The sequence below is a fragment of the Myodes glareolus genome, chromosome 18, assembly GCF_982192425.1.
Source record: "Myodes glareolus chromosome 18, mMyoGla1.1, whole genome shotgun sequence".
Lineage (NCBI taxonomy): Eukaryota > Metazoa > Chordata > Mammalia > Rodentia > Cricetidae > Myodes > Myodes glareolus.
In genome coordinates this window covers 24,585,980-24,605,006 of record NC_142043.1, presented here as the reverse complement: position 1 = coordinate 24,605,006, position 19,027 = coordinate 24,585,980, and the positions used below count along the sequence as shown (strand labels likewise).

Here is a 19,027-nt window from a genome sequence, read left to right as displayed (position 1 = left end):
CCAAAACAGTTCCTTGATTTCTTTACTAATTTCTGACCCTATATTTGTTAAAATGGCCTCTTATTTTTAAAAAATTTGCAACAATTCGATTTCTGCATCCTCTAATATTTCACCCATGTTCTTTGCCCCCTTGTCCGTTTCCTTTCCCTTGCGGATTGTTGAATGCACTCAGTTATTAGATTACTTTGTCTTTTGAATGGTCCATATCAGTCATCAAAGCAGAAGCCTTACTGTCATCATGTAGCTTCCATAAGTCACTACCTCATTAGGACAGCCTGCATTTGCAATGTTTCATGCAAGAGACACTGAGTCCCTTGCACAATAAGAAATAAAATTGAGTTCAGTGAATTACAAATAGTGGATGCAGGAAAGAGAGGGGAGAGGAAGACAGATGCTTCATAAAAAAATATTTACCCTGAAGGAAGAAGGAAGATGAGAGGGGCTGCTAGCTCAAGAATGATGTCCTATGTCTTTAATACCAGTCCTCCATACAGTAGGATTGCCATGAGTTTAAGGCAAGTCTCTACTACATACCCAATACCAGGTCATCCAGTAGTTTCTAACAAATTCTTTCTAAAGGAAACAAAAGAAGAAGAGGGAGAAGAGGGGGACAAGAGCAGAAGGAAGAGAGGGTTGTAGAGAAATTGGATGAACCACCGAGAAATTTCTCTTTTAAGTTATTTACCCAATTGGTGGAGTCTGAACAAGTGAATCGAGCATTATTCTTGTGTGCGTTTGGCTTCTCTTGCATACTAGAGAGCACTGAATCACCTCAATATGTACTGAAGCACTGAAGTGAGTTCACCTACAAATATTTATGCAGCATTTCTATTAGTAGAATTTGCCAGTCAGCCACGTAATGACCCTCTGTTGTCAGAAATCTGGTGGCTTTCTTACTCATTGTGATTTGTCTGTACATTTAAATATAAAGTGTACATTGTCAAGTTCAAAGGGTAACCTCCCGAGGTTGATTCAAAACCCGTGCCTCCCCTTTCCATATATGTCAGGATAATTCATTTAAGTACTTAAATGGAATCATTTCAGCCAAAAGACTTTGAAAATTTGGCACTAAACAAAGAGAGAAGGAGACTGACACAAAAATGTGAAGAATAATTTATAGGAGACTTTGAAATCTAGAAATGTCAGTTATGAATTTTCTTGGAAACAGCTTGTCCACAGCACTCATGCTACTATTTGGCAAAAAACATATTTCTTAGTATTAGTGTTTTTTTGGCAATATTACATGTAAGTTAGTACTGTTTTATAATACTTAATCAAAAGATTTCAAATAAGTTTAGCATTATTTTTATGTCACCATGACTTTGTTCAGTATAGAATATTTGTAAAAAACTTACTATAAAATTTTGTACGTCATCAAGGGTTTAATTATTTTGATTCCTTAATTTAACATGCCATTAGCAGTAATCATCACACAGTTGGAGGCTACATGAAAAAGAACCATATGGCCTTCTACATGAAGACCTGTGACTACTGATGAATAAGACATTGAATGAAGCCTTCTCTAGTGGGGCATTAGGCAGCATATTGCAAACCAATGAAGACAGTTAGGGATGCTTTGAGGACACTTTCATAGCAGTGGCTTTAGAATCAATGAGATATGAAATTGTTTCCACCAGCTGAAGAGCAGCATCTGTTTTTAGTTACAGTTACAAAACTTCCCTGATAAAACACCATGACCATGCAACTTGTGGAGGAAAGGGTTTATTCAGCCCATGCTTCCACATCCCAGTTCATCATCAAAGGAAGTAATGACAGGAACCCAAACAGGGCAGGAATTGGAGGCAGGAGCTGATGCAGAAGCCATGCAGGAGTGCTACTCACTAGCTTGCTCTTCATATCTTTCTTAACCTGCTTTCTTATAGAAGCTAGGACCACCAACCCAGGGGTGGCACTACTAATAGTGGACTGGGCTCTCCATCATCGATCACTAATTAAGAAAATGCCCTACAGGTTTGGCTACAGTCAGATCTTATGAAGAGATATTTCTCTTTTGAGGTTCCCTCATTCAGATCACATTAGCTTGTGTCGAGTTGTCATAGAACAAGATAGCACAGGCAGGGTGAGAAGAAGTAAGACCAGGCTGTTCTTACTACCAGTGCTGTCTGAAAATACAAGAATGAGGCCAACTCCAGTCTGTGCAGGACATGCAGACTCTATGGGAAAGAGATAACAACTTGATCCTTTTATGAGTATTCATTCATTGCTTACAATCCTGCCATTTTCACTGGTGAAGTTTGCCCTGTCAGTGAAGTATGTATAATCAGACACCACCCCATTTAAACATAGCTCCTTTCCATGTTCCTACATTGTGGTTATCTTCCTCAGTTCATACAAAACAAACTTTCACAAATAAAATCTCATAGAAAAAGCAAGAAAAGTATCTACAAATACAACATTGTGGAAAATGATGGTCTCCTAATTAATTGTACCCACTAGAGTCTCTTGCCATCAAATATTTAAATTTGAGTTTATACATAAGCAAGACATTGGAATAATTAAACAGGCCAAACCATCTGAAATGAGAAAGGGCATTAAGATGAAGGACACTCAGATATGAAATTGAGCTTTCATGATTAAATTCAAGAGGCAGTATTTTAAACTCTAGGTCCAAATCAAACACCCACAAGATAAATTTGATTAATTGCTTTATTGACAAAAATTGCTGTCTGTTGATAATTCTTGTGTCCACTTGTGAGACAGGAGAGAAATCAAAATCCAATTTCAAAGGGTCAAGCAGACATTAAATCATTATCTTCAAAATGATTAACGAACTGTTGATGAAAAGTTCTATTCATTGGTATCAATGATGGCATTTGAGCTTGAATGTAGGGAGCAGATTACTTATTGAAGTTCTGCTCATGCAAAAGGTTCCCATGGAATGGCATAGCATATGTGACTCACAGTGATTAGTGAATTCTTATACAACAAAATTAACGATGAAAATGAAGAGCTTTGTTTGCCACATAATAGTCAAATTTAGACACAGCTTCACCATCAGACATTGTCTTAAAAGTGTTTTGACAGTATTGGACTTGATATAAACCTTAGGGATCATAAGAAAAAAAGAGAAATGGGTATAGTCATCTAAATCCCTGTATGTCAGGGGAAGCAAACTCTCCAAAAATATCTAAGGCAGGAACAGAATACTAGACAGGTGATGTCGGTATAAAACTTCAGATTTAGCTTTCTGTTAAGTGATTCTTCTGCAAAGCTCAACAAAATAATGCTGATGTGAAAGGTATTTTGGGGAGTCATGTTCACTTTTTTTCCTTGAGAAATAGAAACTACAAATATGCTTGATATTTATAATTATAATAGTATAAATGACTCTGTCAATAGATAAAGATGATTAATCATGTAAAAAATGAAACTTAAGAGACACTATAAGAAGTAATGTTACTACCTGAAAACGAGATATCAAAGTAAAAAAATATTATTTTCTCTTATTTCAATCTTTCCAAATGGAGAATATTGGAAGGAACTATTATGTCCATATGCTAGCATAGCAAGCCTGTTTTGAGGTCTGGGGTTGATCTTACTTGGAAATGCTTATTAGACTATTGGGGATATAGTCTTTGTAAACACAAAGCCATCCTAAAATTAGGCTTTAGAAATTAAATCACTTTCTATATAAGGGCTGTGTAATCAGGTAAGGGCTATATGAGTCATTGAAATATCGGCTGGAAGAAAATATCCAGAAGTTTCGATTCAGTAAGGAAGAGAAAGAAATAGTGATGTATTTGAATATTGGAATCCCATATTTGGTAGCAGGTAAAAAAAAGACTGTTCTCAGAAACAAGACATTAAAATTAAGCAGGGAAATGTGCAAATTCTTTTAAAACGAAATGCTTATTTGATCCACAAGTCTGCCATTGGTCTGGCAAGGTACTGTTATTTCCTCATTAGAGTGAAATATTCGTCTCTGAACATCTATAGCAGGGATATTCTGGAGACTCGGAAGGTAGGGGACTGGAGTTTGAATGGAGCGATAACTGGAAACTGAGAAGGAGGAAGGGAAGCTACCCCCATGTCATGGCTGTAGTATCCTCTGTGCATGTGTGATACACCCGCGGTTCTGCTTTGCGACTTCTTCTTCTAGCCTGAGAACTCGGAAATGGCTCATCAGGCTCCTTTATGTCCTCTTCCCAGCATCTAACAGCACCTGATAAATGGTCAATAAAATTTAATTGAATATTGTCTTGGTTTCTAGTCTTATTGCTAGAGCAAATGCCTGAGAAAACAACTTCAGGAAGGGAGGATTCTTTTGTCTCTTGGTTTTAGAGTGCTTTCCGTTATGCTGGTAAGGTCATGGCATTGGCTCTCACAGAATGGTGCACACAGTAACAAGTGATGGAGGGTGGACAAAGGTATCAGTGCTTTCCCCTCAGAGCTCTTTCTATCATGGCTGATGCCAGAAGATGCTGCCCACTTTTGGGGAATGTTGATGCACCTTGGTTAATCTCCCAGGAAGTATCCTTACAGACCTGCTCAGATGGGTTTCGCTGAGTTGATACCAAGTCTCATCAACTTGAAATAAAAAATAACCAGAAAGATGCATAGTATCTACAAATTATTGCTCTGAGAAACCTAGAGAATAAGAAATATATCAAACAGAAAGTAGGGTGGCAGTACCCTAATAATTCATAAATCTACACCGAGATGAGATTCTCCACTTAATGGAAAACTTGTTTATGAAGACTAAGGGGAGAGTGAGCTGGAAAATCCACCTTTGAGATGTTAGGGATAATACATGTTGTCTCACAGAGAATGTAGAGAAGGAATCAGTATTTTAAGTTGACATGAGCTTTGTTCAGACAGATGATCAGAAGGAACAGAACAAATGATACTTAAGAAGAGTTGAGAACAGCACAGTCACATGGAAAAAAATACAGAAAACGTGGGTTGGATGCATGTGTCCCTGTGTATTACTGCCTGTGTTTGTCTTTGAACACAGCTTTTAGACCCATAAGAGTGGAAAAAAATCTTCCCAAGGCTGTGGTGCTGCTACTAACCATAGACTTGAGAATCCAGTACAGGCTACAGGAGCGAGTAAATTTGACTGTTTTTGAGAGCTAAGTTGACTTTTGGGGCAGAGAATTGTGGTTTTGTTACTATTAGCATATTTAAAGATATAAAAGAGGGGCTGGAGAGGGGATCAGTGGGTAAAGTACTGCTGTGCAAGCAAGCATAAGGGCCTAAGTTTGTATTTCCAGCACTTCTATAAAAGATGAGTGTGGCCGCACAGTCTAAAACTCGGGCAGAGTCAGAGGAAAGGCATTGGTAGAGACAGGCATATCCAAGAGCTCAAAGGCTATGCTGTCTAGTCAGTTGGTAAGCTCTGGGTATAGTGAAAAGACCCTGTCTCAAAAGGTATCATAGAGTATGATAGTGGAAGGCACCTAATGCTACCTTCTGATCTCCACAACACAATTACAAAGTGCACACACATATACTGTGCATGAACACACATAGTCATCATAGTCATATACAAATATGTGTATATATATACATATATATACATATATATATGTATATATATGTATGTATATATATATATATATATATATATATATATATATGAACCAGACTTGTAGAATTGTAGATATGCTGCCATTTTTTGAGGATAAGAGACCAGAACCCTTAGCAGAAAGTGGTGATGAAGTCAAGCAATTTCTCAGAGAAGGAAGAGTTAGAAAGGATCCTGGCTGAAGTGGAAGCAGCATTAGGAGTGACTTCACACCACAGAAAGATCTGTTGAGAACAGTCTCTCTGTTGAGGTGATCACTAAAATAAATAAGGATGTTGGAAGTCTGAGAGGAGAGGAGCCAGATGTCAACGCAGAGGAGCTGCCACCCCTATTGTTCTAAGAAAGGAGAAGCAACTTCCACAGCAGAGATTTGTAGAAGGCAGGGAGTCTGAATGTTTGACAGCAAAGAAAAGGGCAGGGACTGAATGTGAGACATTTGTTTTGAAATATTGCCCTTCAGACTTCATATTTTCTGATAAAGGGATTTTTTGTTGTTGTTGTCTAGTTTTGTGACAGTCTTCTAATGTAGACAAGGTTTGTTTATCTAGTTTTATGCTGTTATTCTGCCTTTTCTTTTGTCTCAAAAACATGGATCTATAAAGAACATAATTCTCAGGTAAAATAAAAAATCCCTCTGCCTTCTCTGGGCTCTGTGGGCAAAAGCTTTTAGCAAACACTGATATATTTGTGTCTCTAAGCTTAGAGTTCTGATTAATGGGCATGCTACCGTATTTCCCCTTCCTTCACCTGCTGGCTGGCTCAGCTCTGGGAAATCTCTTCCGGTCAAATTAAGGGGAGAGGACAAAGTATAGTGCCCCAGGAGACAGCTGTATATAACTCCCATTTAAATGCCACCAATGAAAAAATTGCCTGGCTTTAATTTAAAGCATTTGGTTAAGGAGAGAGTTACTTTATAATTGAATAACACTGCTTCCTTCCTATCTATCCCATGGGTCTGAGAGTTAAGAACTAAAACAATCTAATAAGATAATATTTCAAGGGCATATAGTTCTTCCCTTTCCATACACAGAGCACTTTAAATTGAATGGGAATTCTGCATGCACATGCAATATAGCAATGCAGCAAGCTAGGCTCGAATAAGAAAGTAATACCAAAGTACATACACACAGAGTAACCAGAAAAGGCACAGGTTCCATGTTTGCAAAATCTGTTTCATGGGACGTCAATGGATTGTTTGCCTGTAGCACAGGTGCTCATAGTACTGCAGGGAATAGTCAATCCCCCACACTAACATCACTCAAAAACTGCAAGGGGTTCCTGTGCTACACAGAGACCAGATGGGAGCTTGGGGCTGTTTGTCTTCTCATGTGGCTTCTAATGTTGGAAGAAGTTGCTGCAAGGAACAGACAGAGTTTAATTTCCAAGTCGTTGATATTCTAATAGGTGCAGACAGGCTGCTTTGCGTGGAACGTATTTTTATGTTCAGGGAGTGATTAAAAGTGTTCCTCCTGGTGTGATAACAGACATTTAATCCCGTAGTGTGCTCCATCCACTTATGAAATGCCATGCAGCCTTCAGCCAAGCTCCCAGTGTCATCACCAGCTCTATTTGTCCTGTGGATGGTACAATTTCATGTCTCAAAATGCTGCTTCCGTTTTTTTCCAGTTCCTCAAACATTTTCACACTCTCCTACACTCCCGAATCCTACTGCTCTGAGAAGTTAGGAAACTATTTGTTGAGAATGACATATATGTCTGTTATTTATCTCTCCTGCCTATTCTCTTATGGAAGTGCTTGGGTCATTTCTGAGCATAGCTTTTTTTGTTTGTTTGTTGGTTGGTTTAAGGGGTTTTTTTTTTTTTTTTGAACCAGGAGCGCACCCTGAACTTAGGTGCTGGTAGAATTGAGAGCGTCATTTTTCTTGAGTTCCCCTTCACTTTACTTTTCTCACCTTCAATTTTATAAAGATTATTTATCTACCACAATCAGAGGGAAAACCTTGATTGATTTTTATGCCGGCTGTTCTTTGCTAGGCAGAACATCTGAACACAGTGGCTGAACCCTGGAGAGCTTGCCTTTGCTCCCCCACTTGGTTCAACTAAGGTTTAGTTTAATTTATTCGGAGCCAAGTGGTTAACTTGAAAACCATTTTTGCTCCTGTATCCATTGCTTTGGCCAACTCTCCTACCTATGCTTTTAATCAGGGCCAGTATTGTTTCTACAGTGCTTGGCCTCTTCATTTCCCATGCTCTCCTGAAAATTGCTTTGGGATCTTTTATAGCTATTGTTTTATAAGCCTAGAAGACATTTTAAGCTACTTATCATAATAAGCCTGCGAACAAAAAAGTGAGTTTTGACAAACCATTTAGTTCTACTTTCCTCCCACAAAGCAGTCCCTTGGTTACTTGGAAAACAATTGGTAACTTACCATTTAGCTTTCAACCAGCAATAATCTGGTTTCCATATTAACATTTATGAAAACTATTTTCCAGCATGACCGTTGACCTCTACAATTACTGACTTGAGTGTTATTTCAGAGAACTACTAATGTATGCTGTCTGTCCCTCAATATCACCAAGCACTTCCCTGGAGAATCTGTTTCCTTCCTGGTCAGTGTTGGAAGCACTGGATGAAAGACTTGATGTTTGACCTTGGCAGCCATGGAGAACTACAGTCCTGTTTCGGTCTCCAAAAGTAAGCGACCTTAGGAGAACGACTCAGTGCATCTAGCAGGAAATAATAGTCCTGGAAGAGTCACTGTCAAGATTAGAAACTGTGACTGCTTTGGTGAATGCTTTCCGTAGAGGGGAAGATCTCACTGAGCTGTTCAGTTGCTGCCTAGGCAAGTTACTATTGTCCACACACTGCACGGCTGCCGCCATAATCACTATCGCCACCATATCCCATCAGGGAAATTGCTTCTCGCACCACGCTCTTGTCAACCTCAGCATATTAATTTGAACGAATTTCACTGTACCCCTGCTCATATTCTTAATTTGTCTATCTACTTCATCAGCTTCTGGTAAAATAGTAAACTACCCTATAACAAACACACCCATAAAAAATGCCTCATTATACTACTCGCCCATGTGGACAGCTGTAATCCATTTCTTCCCAGTACACCATCAGTGTCAACCAGACACCCCGTCTTTATGACTAACGGAGCACTCCATCCACCCTGCGCTTAAGCCACCTTGGTTATTTGCCTGTGGAGAAAAATGTACTATGTACCTGCAGTCTTCTTGAATTATTAACACCGTGAAGTCATTTTACAGTCCACATTTGAAAATGAATAATTACATATTCCTCTCTCTGTGTTCATTCAGCATTTTTTATAACATCTTGGCATTTACACTGCTCTGCTTTGTAGCATAACAAATTGCTGTTCTGTCTGCTATCCTTCTCCTAATCCTATCAGCAACCTTAATGTAAATATATTGGTTCCTTTTTTCTTTTTTTTTTATTGTACTTTTTGTACCTCAAAGATGCTTCCCGAGAAGGACAGTTTCATACACATGCATAAAAACACAAACCCAAAGGCTTTTAAACATAGTCAGTGTGTAGACGATGAAAGTCTGGACAATGAGTGCTATGGTCTTGACCAGTCTTCAAGAATCATTGCAGAAAATTCATCTGTGATAAAGGGTTGTACACCAAATATGTTCATTGACAATTCCTTTACCTGCTGAGAAGTGAATATTGAAGACCTTTGCTACTTAAACAATGGTTTATGACTTACTATCATAGAGAGAAGCTACATAGAACTCTTCACAGCCAACATTTTTTTTCGCATGTTAGAGTCATATTAAAGATAGAAAACTTATCTTAAAGTATGTCAGTAAATTTGAGATTGTATTACTTCAGGAGCACTTGTATATTCCTGTGAAGTTTATACTCATTTGAAAGGTAATTCATATATCATTTTCTAGAAAAATATTTCCTTCCCATTCACTATGTATCTTATCTAATATTTTTGCCTCAGTTGTGTGTACTAACACCAAGCTTCCCATCTTTTATTTCCAATGTTTTAATTTAGAAAATCTAATTAGTGTGTGTGCACGTATAAATGTGGGTGCTTGTGAAGGGTCGACGAGGTCTCTGGAGAGTCAGACTTGCCGGTATACATTTACACGGCTTCTAGGGCTGGAATTAAGAGCATTGCACTTATATTCTTGGGAGTAAGCCCCTTTCCCGGAAGAGCTCTGTAGTTTACCTCTCATATTTTTAATGCCTTCATGATGTATAAAACTTCAAGCCATTGCTTTCTTTACTCTAGAGTTACATTATATTCTGACATGGTTTAATGTTCCAAGAAGTGGTCTTATTATGTGATGTGGTCTTATGATGTGTTTATATAAACTGTTTTCATTCTAAGATATTTGCAGAAAGTGCATTTGTTTTTTATAAAAATTTATATTTAAGTTAAATATAAACATAGACTAACTTTTGTGCTAACAAAAATCTTAGTATGTAAAATATAAATTCTCTCTTGGAAACAAGGAAACTAACCCAACTGGGAGGTAAAAATGGCATCTATGATAAAAAACAAAAATACGAATATTTCATTAGTATTATTGTTTTTTAAATAAAATGTAGCTGAGTCAATACCATGAATTTTTATTCAGTAACTAAAATAACATCTTCATTGTTTGAAATTATTTGTTTTTAAATTAGATTGAATACCATAGTATGCCTTTAGCTTCATTCAAATGAATGTATCCTTTACTTGGAAAATTATATTTAATTATATAATTTGGTCAGTGGACCCATTATTTTCTATTACATCTTGTTTTAAAACATAAGATAGAGGCACAAACAAGAAAATGAGTATACATAAGCATTATACAAGTTATTTTATCCTGCTTATTATATAGAGTAATTTATTAATTTAAAACAAGAATAGGCATATATAACATGCCCACAAACACACACACACACACACACACACACACACACACACACACACACACACACAAACAGAGAGAGACAGAGACAGAGAGAGAGAGTTTGTTCTCCCATAGGAGTGGTTGTCGTATAATTCAATAATGGAGATTAAATTCTGAGTAGTTAGTTGAATAGATCTTTTCCTAAAAGAGAAGCTAAAATTCATTTAAAACTAATTAGAAATGTATAGAAGGCTCATTTTGCATGTTAAGCCTTATTAGAGTGAGATAAGTAATTCATAAAGAATCATAGCATTGCTCTGGACAGAATCAAATAAAATGACACTACCAAGCCTTGTTTCCTAACAAATTGCAGAGCACAAAAGCAAATCAAGGCAAAGTCTCAGGTCCGAGTCATCTTGCCTTTTGTCAGGGGAAGCGACACACATAATGCCCACACAACTCTATTAAATAGTGACTTCTGGCAAAGCTTTCCTGAAGGAGCAGCTGTCCATGCAGGTGGACCGCCTCCCTTTTAGTATCTGAGCTAGAGAAATCATGCCATTTGCCAGGATAAATTTACCCTCGGTGAAGCATAACTGGGTATGAATCTTTTGTAGATTCAATGTCCAATTACTGAGCCTGCAACAGGACACCATAATAGCAGTATGTCCGGCTCTCTGAGTAAATCTGTCAGCTGCATTCGACTGCAATTTAGATATATGGTATATAGTGGGAATTAAAGGAAAACAAATGCTATAATTTTTATTTTGCTAAACTTAGACTCTGTATCCTCTATTAGCATCATTTTTAATCTGCCCTTTTCACGAAATAGCTTGGGTTATTTCCATGTTGGAAAACTTAAGTTCTTTCGACATCCCCTTCCTGTTACCTCCTCCAGTGGGTGTTCTCACTTCTCCTTGCTTGTCCTCGCAGACAGGACATCTGCTGATTTCTGTAAACAGTAGCATAATCCCTTTGCTCCCAGCTCAGCTCACATGCACTGAAGGAAGTGAAGAGCAAGTAAGAGAGACAGCAGGAAGATGGGAAAGGCAGACTGTGCTGACCTTAGTCTCAAGCATGTGCACCTGGAAATATATATTGATATGAATGCCCTAAACCACTTTCTCTGCTTGCTTGTTTTGATCCTATTCAGGTTTTCAGTTAGTAATCTCAGTTGTGACTCGGCTAGTTTTGTTTTGTTTTGTTTTATTTCCCTAACTTTGGGCTCAATAGTGACTGGTACCTCTTACTAAATGTCACTCGGTGACATTGGCTTTTCTCAGATATCTTCAGCAGCCAAGATCAGTTTTGCTGTGGTCCTTGGATGTTTCGGTTTCTTCTGTTTTATGATTTAGGTGTTGATGTTACATTAAGGAATGAAAAAAGAGTGACTTCTTCTTTGAGTGGTTTGACCAAGTGTTAGCTGAAATTAGAATTTTCTACCTCTCTTCCTTTGTCTTCCATCTGTTTGGTTTGTGGTAGTGCCTGTCTGTACTAATCTGTCCCTGTTGTCCGTTTGTTGTGTCTTTGTGATCTCTCTGACATATCTTTTCCTAACAAAGGACTTGGCTGTGTATTTATTGATGAGCATGGGAAGCATACTATGAGAATTTTTATAGAAATATTTAACAGAATTATACAAATGAAGAAGTTGATTTACTAACCCTAACTAAATCAGAAAAGCACTTAAAATCACAGATGTAATTGACCTATATCTACATATTGTTTATAACATTTTTGAGATATTTGTTGCATAAGATTTCTTTTAACCTGTTGGCTACTTTCAGCAAATAATTCCCACAGTGAATATTTTGATTCAGACACATGGAGGAATAGGTCTTCTTATTAGAGATATTCCTTTAGCTTAGGCTATAAAAGCTGATTTCCTGGAAAATCCAAGGCATAGTAATGTTGGCTACATTGTTCTCTTAAAGGCCAGTTAAATCTAGACAATTGAATGCAGAATAAAATAGCAGGTTCAATATATAAGTCTTTAGTGATCTCAAAGCATATCATTAACTTAGCTGCAAGGTCCAACAAAAATGGCCTATTTGAAGATAAGGGATATTTTCAGAAAGATGTGCTCCATATATTTGTAGGTTATAAATATATCATGATTGTATTAATACGTGTGTATATATTTATATACACATGTATAATGTATATGGAATATGTATGCGTACAAAGTAATAGGTTTACCAATGAGATTTTTTTTTCAAAGTTTATTAAATTATGAAAGTTTCCATTTCCACCCCTCCTCCCAACACCCTCCCACTCCCCTCCTCCCCCTCCTCCTCCCTCTCCATCCCTAAGAGCAGTCAGGGCTTCCAGCCCTGTGGGAAGTTCAAGTTCCTCCCCCCTCCCTCCAGGTCCAGGAAGGTGAGTATCCAAAGAGACTGGATCCCAAAAATCCAGTATATGCAGAGGAAACAAGTCCCAGTGTCATTGTCAATGGCTTTTCAGAAAGGCTCCGGGCCAGCCACATTCAGAGAATCCGGCCACATTCAGAAAATCTGTTTGGATCACGTGCTCGTTAAGTCCCAGTCCAACCGGCCTTGGTGATCTCTCATTAGATCCGTCCCCTTGTATCATTGTATCAATGAGATTTTTATTCACATTTCATTTTGGTTCATTCTTTTCCTACTTCCCCATTTTCATACCGCATCCTTCTTTGCCTTTTCCTTCCTATTGCACTGTTCTGCCCTAGTATTCCTCTTCCATGTTGTTCTGTTGACTTCCTGCTTTCCTCCCTCAAAGCCTATTTTTCCCTAATATTTGCACTGCCTTTTTGCACACAAACTCTTGCCTGGATACACATCACAGACTAGGATCCACATATGAAAGAATATTTATTATTATGTGCGGGGGGCCATCCTGTCCCGCAGGAATGAACGCCACCAAAACGAGAATTCCTTCTCTGGTCACATCTTTATTTGGAGCATTTCCTTGAGGAAAATTGGGGGAAGGGAAGATAGAGCAGGGACGAGAGAAAGCTTAGAGAGAGGGCGTTGGGCCCCGAGGCAGCTGCTTTTAAACGGTGGAGCGGCTTGAACGCTGTCCTGATTGGTTAATGCCATTCTGCTGGTCTGAGCATGTGCAGGCAAGGGTGCTCAGCCCCACGTGGCTACCTCCAAACTGCAGGACCACCTGTGCCTCCAGGTGGCTCCCAACAGCTCCCCCTATTAATGTCTTTAAGAGCAATAAGGCAAAACTATTTTCCAATCTGGTCCCCACCTCACTTGGGCTAGCAGGTAGCACACCAATCAAAGACATACAGCACTTCCACCTAGACACAGCATGCCAAGAATATCTCTGTTCCCATCCATCCCCAAGGAGGGAGAAAGGCAGAATAGAGTCAGTCAGAAAATTGTTAAGAGATAAGAGGTTGCACAGGGTGTTGCTCAAGGCGATAACGCGAGACAGCTGCTCTTGACATCGCCCAGAAGGTCATCTCTGCTGCCTCCGCATGAATCTTCCACAGCAGGACACTCAGCATCCACTGGATCATCTTCTTTATCTCTCTGGTCGGTCTCGCTGGCATCCAGATGTATGTCAGCATTCCTAGAAAAACATAAACAAAACTCTCCTCCCAAATAAACATTTAAGAGTATTAAAAACTCTCAGTGTAAAAATTCAGCACAATCAGTACTGGAAGTAGGCTGGTTTTGAACTTAGAGATTTGCATGTCTCCGTTTCAAAGAGCAAATCTTGTTTGCCTGTACCAGCAAAATTTTGAATTAAAAATTAAGTGTATAGAATACAAGAGAAATCCTTTCTCTGGGGGAAGCTGTCACTGGTAGTGTAGTCCCCCTCTTATGTCTAAAAACCAAAGCAGTTGTCACTGGGAATTGAACTCAGGACCTTTGGAAGAGCAGTCAGTGCTCTTAACCTCTGAGCCATCTCTCCAGCTCCCCTGCATTCAAATGAAAAAACCTCTAGGTAGCATTGTTTATCTCACCCGTTGCCAGGGGCAATAGGTAATGATAACCAGGTTGACGCGCCTTTATTATGATAATTAGGACCAGTTCTTTGAGGGAGAATGGACGTCGGCAATCATAGATCTGGCTACTTCCTGCTGACTAAGGGACGTTGTTTGGGGGATAAATGTTTTTATCTGACTGAATTTTTGGCGACAAATGTTTTTATCTGACTAAATTCTTGGCGACCTTGGCTGAGGGCGGCAGCAGCGGAGGGCGGCGGCTGCCACAGCTCCGCCTTTGAGGCCCCTTATGGCGCGCTCCGCATGGCCCCGCCCCGGGCCGTGCGCGGGCTCGCCGTTTCACCTCAGGCAATGAACTCGCACCGCTGGCTGTGAGTCTTTTCCAAGCTCCGGCGAGGGGGGGCATCCGCCCACCCGTGGAGGGCCCGGTTAGGGCCGCGGGGGCCCCAGTCTCAGACCTTCCCAGGGGTCTCCGTCTTTAGGTCTTAAGCGGCGCTGCTGCTCACCACGCAGCTTTCGCCTCAGTCAGGCGAGTCCGCTCAGGTGCTGAAAAAGTCCTCCAAAAACCATAGCCCCGCCAGAAGGCCGGGACATATAGCCTCTGATGTCACACGGACTTTAGCCCACAGCGACCTGGCTTTTCGTAGGCCTCTGCGGACTCCAGCAAATTCCCCGCCAGCAACTGGTTAGCATGGCCACGCCTCCCGAACGAGCTAGCACTCTCCAGTGCAATTTTGCGTCTCCCTCCTGAGTAGCTGGGATTAAAGGTGTGCACCACCGTGCCTGGCCCACTTCCGTGTTTTTAATCAGGCATTACCGCTCAAAGGTGGGCCGGCTGCCGCCAGCACTCTCAGCACGATCAAGCAGCTTGTCTTTCTCAGTCAAAAATTAAAGTTTTTTGTACGTGAGAGCCAGAGACTGAGCTCTCTTAACAAAATTAGGTGAAAATCACCTCAAAAGCTCTGTGGCTCTTTAAGAATAGGGAAGGCAGTCTTAGAACACGATCAAACTCGCCTCCCTACGAGACTGTTGCCTCCGAGTCTCTAACAGCGAGTACGCAGGTGGACGGAGAGGGAGCGGAAGCCGCGGTCTCCCGTACCCCATCGTCCTCAAAGTCTCGCCTTAGTTACCTCGCCTTTTTTGCTGCTGTTTACATTCCTCCTGCACTGAACTTAAGGGATTTTTCTTCCCCGTTGCTTTCTGTACCTTCTTTCAGATACCTTAACTTTGATTTTTTTTGTATTTTCTTTTCTTTTTAGGCCTATCCTTTGAAATTCTTTTCCCTCCCCTTTCTGGAGGAATTCAACCGACGTCACTCACCGCTCCACGTGTTCAGAGTTCTGAAATTCACGGCTCTCTGTGCTGGTGTCTGATCTCAGCTTTTTCTCCCGGGCTTACAGCACGTTGCTGGGCACTTCCTTCTCAGGGTCCCCCGGCGTAGTTGTCAGGGTCCCTCAGAGTCCCGGGTTTCAGCACCAGTTGCGGGGGGCCATCCTTTCCCGCAGGAATGAACGCCACCAAAACGAGAATTCCTTCTCTGGTCACATCTTTATTTGGAGCATTTCCTTGAGGAAAATTGGGGGAAGGGAAGATAGAGCAGGGACGAGAGAAAGCTTAGAGAGAGGGCGTTGGGCCCCAAGGCAGCTGCTTTTAAACGGTGGAGCGGCTTGAACGCTGTCCTGATTGGTTAATGCCATTCTGCTGGTCTGAGCATGTGCAGGCAAGGGTGCTCAGCCCCACGTGGCTACCTCCAAACTGCAGGACCACCTGTGCCTCCAGGTGGCTCCCAACAATTATGATCCTGGGTTACTTCACTTAATATAACATTTTCCCAATTCTAGCATTTTTTTTTCTGCAAATTTTCTTATTTTATTTTCTTTGCAGCTGAATAAAACTCAACTGTGGCTATAAATATATATATATATATATATATATATATATATATATATATTCATTTTACATTTACCTGTTGAGTAACATCCAGGCAGCTTCTTTTACTTGGTATTGTGGACAGAACAGTGCTAAAAATTGATGTGAAGCGTCACTATCATTGAATCTAAAGTCATTTGGGTATATGTATAAGAGCTATAGTTGAAGTCATATGGTAGCTTTATTTTTAGTTATTTAAGAAACATCCAAACTCATTTCCATAATGGTTCCACTATTTTATCCTTCACTAACAGTGAGCAAGGATTCTTGATTTCTTCATATCCCAGTCGGCATTTGCTGTCACTTATTTTCTTCATTGTAGCCATTGTGGCAGTGATTAGATTGAAATGTTAAATTATATTTAATTCCATTCCCACGATGGTTAAGATGTTGAATTTTTTGAATATTTACTGAACATTTATTATTCTTTGGGGATACATTCGGATCACTGGCCCACTTCCAACTGGCATTTTGTTGTTTTTTTTTTTTCAGTATTTAAAATTTGCAATTCTTAGTATAATCTAGGACTAACCCCTTTTCTGAGGTATACCTGACAAAGATTTTCTCCCATTGGTAGGCTGTCTATTCATTTTGTTGTTAGTTTCCTTTGCCCTTCAGAAGCCTTTAAAATTCATGTGACCCATTTGTCAGTTTTTGAAGCTGTTTCCCATGTTATTTTGACTTTATTGAAAAGTATATTGCCTTTATCTATGTTTTCCTTTAGCAGTTTCAGCATTTCTGGTTCTAAGTAAGCTCGTCATTCCAGTTTGAATTGATTTTTATCCAAGGTGAGCTATATACGTCTAAGTTCATTCCTCAATAGGTGGACATTCCTCAATAGGTGGAATTCCTCAATAGGTGGACATTCAGTTTACCAGTACCTTTTGTTGAATAGGCTGCCCCATCCCCAGTGCTTGAAGTAGTTTTCAGTACCTCTGTTAAAAATCACAAGAAACTAATCGTGTGAGTTTAGTTCTCAGTCTTCTATTATATTCCATTCATTGATTTGTTTTTGTGCTTCTACCGTGGTATATTTATCACTATGGTTTTGTAGTTTAATTTGAGGTCAGGAAATGTTATTTCAATATGTTCTTTCTGTTTCACATTAGTTCAGCTTTCCATGATCTTTTTGTTTCCATATGAATTTTAGTATTGCCTTTCTAGTTTTATGAATACATCATTGGATTCTAGTGGATATTTCAGGGTAATCTGTCGATTGATTGTAATGATATAGCCATTTTTACATTATTAATTCTGCCAGTCCAGAAGCATAGGAGGTTTTTTCATTGACTAACTTACTTAATTATTTTTTCTTTGTCATAAAATATTACTTATTCTTGCTTTATTTATGCATGGAAATAATATCTAATATAATTGGAAAATTGAACTTAAAATTTGTAATGAATTTGACTAATAAATAATAATATAAAAATAAAAATGAGAAAAGGAAATAAAAAATAATAATGACATAAAAATAATGTCAAAATGGCATTACTAAAACTATACATTGTGTCAAAATTGTTGTATATGATCAAATTATGACTGCATCTTTTGTCCTTTGTATGTAATAATACAACATCTTTTGAGAAAAGATTACTTAGGGTCATGCCACTTTTACAATTGGATTCTTTATTTACTTTGAGTTCTTAATATATTTTGTATTCTCACTACTCATTAGATATGTTGTTTAAAATATTTTATTCATTATATAGCTTTTTAACTGAGTTATTGTTTCATTTGCTTTGTAGAATATGTGTCTTATATAATCTGTTTAAGTTGTTTTCCTTCTCATCATGTTCGCATTTGTGGTCATAGCAAATTATTTTCATTAGCCATCTCTATTGTAATTTTGTTATTAGTTTTAGAATTTTTATTTTTTATTTTTTACCCTCATGTTCTTGTTGTTTATTGTTTCATTTTTAGCTGATTCCACTGGCAGATATGATTATTAGTTTTCAATTTTTGTGTGTAATATTAAGTTCTAGCTTAGCTAAATATGTCCCTTGAGATACTGTGTGTGAGTTCACATATGTGTGTGTATTAAAATATTCTTATTTCACAAATACAAACACTATATGTAGAGTAGAGGCATAAAAGTGAAAGGGATTTAAACTACTTTTTATATTTAGAATTACAGAACTTAAAGGAAATATGTAATTTTAATATCAAGAAAGGCATAGCATCTTTCCATTTATGTTTTCTCTAGGGATTTTTTATCAAGTGTGTTTTGAGTACAGTTTTGTATTTATTTCATTTATTATTTCTTGATATTTTTAATATGCAATTTTTCTAAAATCACAAGTACACTGATATCTTCCTATTTTTAAAAACTTATTTTTTTTTTTACTTGTTGGATCTTCTTTAAGATCTCCTGAGTAAATTAGAGCATGGAGACCTTGGGGGAGGGTTGATGGGGAGGGGAGAGGAAGGGAGGGGAGCAGAGGAAAATGTTGAACTCAATAAAAATCAATAAAAAAGATGCTATACAGTCAAAGATACACTTAAATAATCCTTAAATAGAGACAGACAGACAAAATCCTTCTCGATATAAAAGTTAATAACTTATAATTTTATATATAAAGTATCACATTGCTACTCAGAAGGACAAAAAGAACTGGTGATACAGAGATGAAATTCTACAATTGTAAATTTGCTATTATGCAACTCAGGATTCCTATATTACAGGCTCACAGCACAGTCCTTTTTTTGAACACATGACCGTCATTTTTTATGTCAGAAAAATAAATGTTCAATAGTCTTATC

The 19,027-nt window shown here is 38.6% G+C and overlaps 1 protein-coding gene, 1 long non-coding RNA gene and 1 pseudogene across 5 annotated transcripts in view; 1 reads left to right on the top strand and 2 right to left on the bottom strand.

Moving 5' to 3' along the window:
• Adgrb3 (adhesion G protein-coupled receptor B3) overlaps positions 1-19,027 on the top strand; it is a 729,857-nt gene that overhangs the window by 111,407 nt on the left and 599,423 nt on the right. The window lies entirely within an intron of this gene.
• LOC148119103 (uncharacterized) lies at positions 13,305-16,121 on the bottom strand. Its single transcript, XR_015735448.1, has 2 exons — positions 13,682-16,121; positions 13,305-13,629 (listed from the first exon to the last, which is right to left on the bottom strand). It is a non-coding gene; the product is annotated as an uncharacterized LOC148119103 (long non-coding RNA).
• On the bottom strand, positions 14,669-14,829 carry LOC148119104 (Nuclear RNase P; annotated as a pseudogene).